The following is an 8718-nucleotide window of genomic DNA, read 5'->3' as shown; positions in this document are numbered from 1 at the left end:
GCAGATGACACAGGGCCCTCCATTGGGACCTATGACCCCTAGTGGCCACAGGATTTGAGCACGCCCCGGGAAAGGCTACGCAGGCACAAGGGAGCCCCTGGTGCGGACTGCTTCAGGGCATTGGCAGAGCACGCCAGGTACCTCTTTCCCACTTTCCTGAGGATATCAGTAGGCAAGGCATCCCCACTCAGCATCTCTTGCCTCTCTCTGTCTCTCTCTGCTTGTCTTCGTTCTCTGAAATCTCTTCCTTCTCCCCCTTGTCACTTCACACCTTGGAGTGCCTGACAGAGGGCCTAGAGACCAAAGAGCAAAGGGGGAAGGCCTCTGGCTCTACTGCTTGCCCATGGGGAGAGAAGTTCTGGGAGTCTATCTGGGAGGTCTAGAGAGTAGTGATTGATTGGGGAGCTACATCACGGGCGGACCTGGCCAGGTGAAGCTTGACATCACCGTGGGACCTGGCCAGGTGAAGCTCGCTGACAAGTGGCAGCCTCTCCGGAGACTACTAATTCCGCTCCTAACATTCTATGCAAATAACCGGCTGAGTGCCATGGGCAGAAAACATTGACACATACCTGCCAGAGGCCTATTCTGGGTCTGAGGAGTCCACCCTGGTCTCCAGCAACTCATCATCTCAGCACACACTTTGCCTGCACGCATGGAAACCGCCTCTCTCCACGAATGTCTTCACCTGCTAGGAAACACACGATGTCACTCAGCCAAAGGAGAGCACAGGCCAAGTCAACTGAAGCCCCCATTTTCAAGATTTTGCCCTCTGCTGCTCCACAGCCTCCGGTGGCACACTGCATGTGCGTCACTTCTCGGTAGACAAGGACGAAATCCGGGCATCCAGGGCCCCAGCCGTCCACAGTCTACGGATGGCGGCATATGGATCACCTCTTTGCCTCGTACAGCAGGGAGGCCTGGGCCCTAGACTGGCTCCGCTAGAGCTCCACGACCTCAGCTATTTTCCCTGACCTTTGGCCCGTGCCCTCGTGAGTGTGTCATCTCTACTTCCACTTCTCTTCCCACCACACTGAATCCGCCACCTGCGGATACCTGAGCGTGGACATCAACATCTATCACTGGCTGCAGTGTCACAGGTCACTAGGTGTCTAGGCTCAGGCTGACCTTGGCTGTCTTCTGCCTAGGCAAGGAGCCTAATCCTTCAAATTAAATGAGGACACGTGCTCACTGGGCGACATCCTTTCTTTCATCTACACATCGGTCTAGATGAGGGTCAAAAGGCCAGGTAGCTCAGATGAAGGCTGAGTGTGGGGCCTAAGGCTTCTTTCCCAATCACCATGGACACAGCCACTGGAAGGCTGGCCGGAACTTCTGACGGGGACGGGTCACAAGCACTGAGGCAATAGGAGAGGTCCAGCCTATCCAGCCAGTTCCGCATAGCCCTGCATTTTACCCATGGACACACAACGGCCCCTCGTGTCTTTGGCCACAAAATCGAGGGCACCCAGGGAATAACTTCACAGTAGGCAACTGCTTATGTGGACACGTTCCGCACACTGGGACAGCAGGCAGGTATCTCTTTTCCAGTTACACTAGGTTATCAGTAGGCAAGGCACCTTTCCTCAGCATCTATGGCCCCTCTCTGTATGTGGTCATTCAGAGAAATCTCTTCATTCTACCTCTGAGACACATCACAAGTATGAGGCACCTGAGAGAGAGCCTGGAGATAAAACGGGGGAGGCTTCTGGATGTACCACTTCCCCGTGGATAGAGAATAGCATGTAGTCTCTCTGGAAGGTCTTAGCTTCTGTTGATTGACATGGGCAATACAGTGGGGGTGGACACTGGCCTGGTGGAACTTGTGGGCAGATGCAACCTCTCCAGCGACGAATAATTCTGCCGCTGCTTTGTGTGGTGAAAACCTCCCCCTGCAAACTGGGATGGGCAGAGAACATTGACCCACAGCTTCCAGTGGCCTCTCCTGAGACTAAGGATCCCAACCTGGTCTCAGCTTCGTCACCCTCTAAGCACACACCTTTCCTCCATACATAAGCCTGCCTTTCTCCGTCAGTGCGTTATCCTACTAGGAAAAAAAGCACGTCGCTCAGAAAGCGCGATGCCAGGGATATCAAGGAGACGCTGCCATTTTCCAAATTTTTGCTGTCTCCATGTCTCTGCCTCTGGTGGAAGGCTGCGTATGTGGCCGGGCTCCGAAGGCTAGGCCTAAATTCTGGCAGCCTCGGCCCCAGCATTCCAGTGGCTTATGGATGTGGGGACACGGATGACCCGTTTGCCGCATTTAGGAAATCAACATTCAGTATAGAACATAGAGTATGGAATAGAGAATATAGAAAATATAGAATATAGAAGAATATAGAATATTGAACATAGATTATAGAATGTAGAATACAAAACACACATTATGAAATAAAGTATAAATTACACAGAACATAGAATATATATTATAGAATATAGAAGACAATAGAATATAGAATGTAAAATAGAGAATACACAATATAGAAGAATATAGGACAAATGGAGAATACGGAGTATAGAATACAGAATATAGAAAAATATAGTATGTAAAAAGATAGAATATGGAAGAACATAGACTATAGAATACAGAATATAGAGGAATTTAAAATATAGAATGTAGAATATAGAATATGGAATATAAAATATGCAATATAGAATATGGAAGAATATTGTATGAAGACAAATATGGAATATAGAACATCGAATATAGAATACAGAGTATGGAATAGAGAATATACAAAAATAGAGAATGTAGAAAAACATCGAAGAACACAGATCACAGAATATAGAGACTTTAAAATATAGAATATGATACAGAGAACACTGAAGATACAATACAGAATATAAAAGAACTTTGAAAATAGAAGAATATAGTGTATAGAAGATTTGGAATAAAGAAGAGTATAGAATATATGTTATAGAAGAACACAGCATAAAGAATACAGAATATAGAAGAAAATAGAATATAAATTCAGAATATAGAATACAGAAGAATATAATATGTACAATGTAGAATAGTGATTATAGAATGCAAACTATAGAATGAAGAATATAGGAGAATATAAATTACAGAATATAGAAGATAATAAATTATACAATATACATGATTATGGAAAATACAATGTAGAATGTAAAATGTAGAATATAGGAGAAAATGGAATACAGAATATACAAGAATATGGAATGTTGAATATAGTATCAAGAATATGGAATATAGAATACACAAAAATATAGTATATGTAAAATATAGAAAAAAGAAGATTGAATATAGAACAGAATACAGAAAAATCTAGAATATAGAATCTAGAAGAATATAGACTGTAGAATTTAGAATACAGAATGTAGAATATAGAAGATTTTAGAATATAGAACGTAGAATATACAGTATAGAATACAGAATATGGAATATACAACCGAGACTATGGAAAAACATAGAAATAGAATATAAAAGAATATAGAACATAGAAGAATATAGAATATAAAATACAGAATATAGAGTATAGAAGAATTTAGAACATAGAATATAGAATATGGACTATAGAATACAGAGGAATATAGTATATAGAATATAGAACATAGAAGATACAATACAGAATATAAAAGAAAAAAGAATATAGTTTTATAGAAGAATATAGAATATGGAAAATATGAGAATGTAGAATATAATTATAGAAGAATATAGAATGTTGAAAAATATAGAATACAGAATATAGGAAAACATAGAGCATAAATTTAGAATATAGAAGATACAGATGTATGAATGCAGAATATAGAAGAATAAAGAATATAGATGACAGACTACAGAATATAGAAGATAGAACGCAGAAGAAAATAGAATATTGACAAATATAGGGTATAGGATATACACTACTGAAGAATACAGAATACAGAAAGTAGAAGAATATAAATTACAAACTACAGAAGAATATAGAATGTAGAATAGAGAATACGGAATAGACTATAAAAAAGAATATTAGATTACAGAAGAATACAGAGATTAGAAGGCAGAATATACAATAAAAATATAGAAGATAGAAGAATACAGAATTCAGAAAAATTTAGAACATAAAATGTAGAATATAGAAAAAAATAGAATATAAAATGTAGAATGGAGAACATGGAATATGGAATAGGGTACAGAGAAGAATAAAGAATATTGAAAAATTTAAAATATAGAATGTAGACTGCAGAATATAGAATTTAGAATGTACAATATAGAATACAGCAGATAGAAGAATATAGATTATAAGTGAAGAATATAGAATAAGAATGTAGAAGAGTATAGAACGCAGAACATAGAAGAATACAGAATGCAGAATGTAGAATACAGAATAAGGAATATAGAATACAGAAGAATATAGTATATAAAAATATAGAATATAGAACATTGACTATGGAATATAGAATACAGAGTATGAAATAGAGAATATAGAAAAAATATAGAATAGAGATAAATATAGACTATAGAATAGAATATGTACAAAGTAGAATTTAGAATATAAAATATAGAATATAGAACATAGAATACAGAGGAATATAGATTATAGAATATAGAAGATTCTGGAATATAGAATGTAGAATTAAATACAGAATATAGGAGATGGAATATAAGAGAATATAGAATGCAGAATATAGTATACAGAATATGCAATATGGAATATAGAATACGGAAAATTATAAAATATATACACTATAGAAAAAAATTGAATATAGAATACAGACAATGGAACATAGAAAAATACAGAAAATGTAGAATGTAAAATACAGAATATACAATATAGAAGAATATACGATACAGACTATGGAAGAATATAGAGTATAGAATGTAGAATATAGAATACAGAAAATTATATAGAAAAGTATATAATATAGAAAAAGAACACTGAATATGCAACACAGAGTATGGAATATAGAATATAGAAGAACATAGAATATAGAATGTAGAATACAAAATATAGAATATGAAATAAAGCATAAAGAACACAGAATATAGAACAATATAGATTAAAGAATATAGAAGATAATGGAATATAGAATATAAAATGCAGAATATACAATATAGAAGAACATAGAATACAGAATATAGATGAATATAGAATATAGAAGGAAGAATGAAGAATATGGAATATAGAATATAGAAAAATATAGTATGTAGAAAAATATAGAAGAATATGGAAGAAAAAAGAATACAGAACATAGAATATGGAAGAATTTAAAATATACAATGCAGAAAGTAGAATATGAAATGTGCAATATAGAATATAGAGGAATATTGTATGTAGAAAAATATAGAATATAGAACATCGAATATAGACTAGAGTATGGAATATAAAAATAGAACATACAAAAATATAGAATACAGAGGAACATCGATTATAGAATGTAAAGAATTTCAAATATAGAATATGGAACATAGAACACTGAAGATAGAATACAGAATATAAAAGAACTTTGAAAATAGAAGAATATAGTGTATGGAGGATTTGGAATAAATAAGGATATAGAATATACATTATAGAAGAATATAGCATAGATAACAGAATATAGAAGAACATAGAATATATGTTTAGAATATAGAATACAGAAGAATATAAAATGTACAATGTGAAATACAGATTACAGAATGCAAAATATAAAATGAAGAATATAGGAGAATATAGAGTATAGAATATTATAAATTATACAATACAGAAGATTATGGAATATAGAATGTAGAATGTAAAATATAGAATGTAGGAGGATATGGAATATGGAATATAGAAGAACATAGAATGTTGAATATAGTATCAAGAATATGGAATATAGAATTCACAAAAATATAGTATATGTAAAAATATAGAAAATGGAAGATTGAATATAGAACATAGCATATAGAAGAATATAGAATACAGAATGTAGAATATAGAAGATTTTAGAATATAGAATGTAGAATATACTTTATGGAATATAGAATACAGAAGAATATAGTATAGAGAAAATATAGAATATACAACATAGAACATCGAATATACAATAGAGAGTATGGAATATAAAAAAAGGAAAATATAGAATATAGAAGAACATAGAATTTAGAATGTGGAATATAGAATACAGAGGAATTTGGAATATAGTATACAATACAGGGTACTAATAGAGAATATAGAAAAGTATAGAATAGAGATAAATATAGAATATAGAATAGAGTATGTACAAAGTACAATACAGAATATAGAGTATAAAATATAGAATAAAGAACAGAGAATATAGAAGAATATACATTACAGAATATAGAAGATTCTGGAATATAGAAGATGGAATATAAGAGAATATAGAATGTAGAATATAGTTTATAGAATATGCAATATGGAATATAGAATACTGAAATTATAAAAAATATAGACTATAGGAAAAAACATTGAATATAGAATACAGACAATGGAATATAGAAAAATATAGAATGTAAAATATAGAATGTAGAATACAGAATATAAAATATAGAATAAAAAATACATAATATAGAGAATATACATTATAGAACATAGAAGATTATGGAATATAGAATGTAAAATACAGAATATACAATATAGAACAATATATGGTACAGACTATAGAAGAATAGAGTATAGAATGTAGAATATAGAATACAGAAAATTATACAGAAAAATATAGAATATAGAAAAAGAACATTGAATATAGAACACAGAGTATGGAATATAGAATATAGAAAAAATAGAATATAGAAGAACATACAATGTAGAATACAAAATATAGAATATGAAATAAAGCATAAAGAACACAGAATATAGAAGAATATAGATTATAGAATATAGAAATAATGGAATATAGAATATAGAATGTAAAATACAGAATCTACAACATAGAAGAATATAGAATTCAGAATATAGAATAATATAAAATATAGAAGGAAGAATGTAGAATATGGAATGTAGAATACAGAAAATTATAGTATATAGAAAAATACAGAATATGGAAGAACATAGAATAAAGAATTTAGAATGTAGAATACAGAACATAGAATATGGAAGAATTTAAAATATACAATGTAGAATATAGAATATGGAATATAGAAGAATACTGTATGTAGAAAAATATAGAATATAGAATACAGAGTACGGGATATAGGATATACAAAAATATAGAATATAGAAGAACATAGATTATAGAATATAGAGAATTTAAAACATAGAATATGGAACACAGAACACTGAAGATAGAATACAGAATACAAAAGAACTTTGAAAATAGAAGGATATAGTGTATTCTATATTTTACATTCTACATTCCATAATTTTCTATATTCTATAATCTGTATTCTACAGTCTTTATTCTATATTTTATATTCTATTTCTGTATTCTACATTCTACTTTCTATATTCTAAATTCTGTATTACATGTTCTTGTATAATCTATATTCTGTATTGTATAGTCTTCTACTGTGTATATTCTTCTATAACGTATATTCTATATTCTTCTGTATTCTATATTCTAATTCTTCTATTCTTCCATATTGTGTATTCTACATTCTACTATATTCTTTTTCTTGTATTTTCTATAGCCTTCTCTATATTCTTCTATATTCTAAATTTATATTCAATATTCTTCTATATTCTGTATTCTATATTCTTCTGTAATGTATATTCTATAATCCATATTCTTGTTTATATTCTTCTGTATTCCATATTCTTGTATATTCTATATTCTACTATTTTCTATATTCCTTTACATTCTGTATTCTATCTTCTGTGTTCTGTGTTCTATGTTCAGTTTTCTTCTATGTACTATTTCCTTCTATATTCCATATTCTATATTCTAAATTCTTCTATATTCTATATTCCATTCTAAATTCTATGTTCTATATTCTATATTTTCCTATATCCTATAAACCATAGTCTCTATTCTATATTCGATGTTCTATGTTCTATATTCTATATTTTTCTCTATGCTATATTCTTCTGTATTCTATATTCCATATTGTATAGGCTACATTTTAAAATCTTCTATATTCTACATTCTATATTAAACATTTGCAATTTTTCTATATTCTATATTTTTCTATATTCAATCTTCTATTTTCTATATATTTACATATACTATATTTTTGTGTATTCTATATTCCATATTCTTTATACTGTATTCAACATTCTATATTCTTGCCTGCGGGACTCTCTGTTCGGGCCTGTTCTCGCCTGCAGGCCTCTCCGTTAGGGCCTATTGTTGCCTGCGGGGCTCCTCTATTCGGCCCTATTCTTGCGGGAATCTCCGTTCGGGCCTATTCTGGCCTGGGGGACTCTCCAGGTGGGCCTATTCTTGCCTGCGGGACTCTGTTCAGGCCTATCCTGGCCTGCGGGACTCTCCGTTCGGGCCTATTCTTGCCTGCGGGACTCTGTTTGGGCCTATTCTTGCTTGCGGGGCTCCTCTATTTGGGCCTGTTCTTGCATTCGGGAATCTCCGTTCGGGCCTATCCTGGCCTGCGGGACTCTCCGTTCGGGCCTATTCTCGCCTGAAGGACCTTCCGTTCCGGCCCATTCATGCCTGTGGGACACTCTGTTCGGTCCTATTCTTGCCTGTGGGATCATTCATTCGGGCCTATTCTTGCCTCCAGGACTCTCCTTTAGGGCCTATTCCTGCCTGCGGGACTTTCCGTTCCGGACTATTCTTACCTGCCAAACTCTCTCTTCGGGCCTAATCTTGCCTACGGGAGCATCTTTTCGTTCCTCC

This window comes from Loxodonta africana, unplaced genomic scaffold (assembly GCF_030014295.1).
Source record: "Loxodonta africana isolate mLoxAfr1 unplaced genomic scaffold, mLoxAfr1.hap2 scaffold_31, whole genome shotgun sequence".
Taxonomy (NCBI): domain Eukaryota; kingdom Metazoa; phylum Chordata; class Mammalia; order Proboscidea; family Elephantidae; genus Loxodonta; species Loxodonta africana.
The sequence above is the reverse complement of the archived record's forward strand: the minus strand, read 5'-3'. Positions refer to the sequence as shown.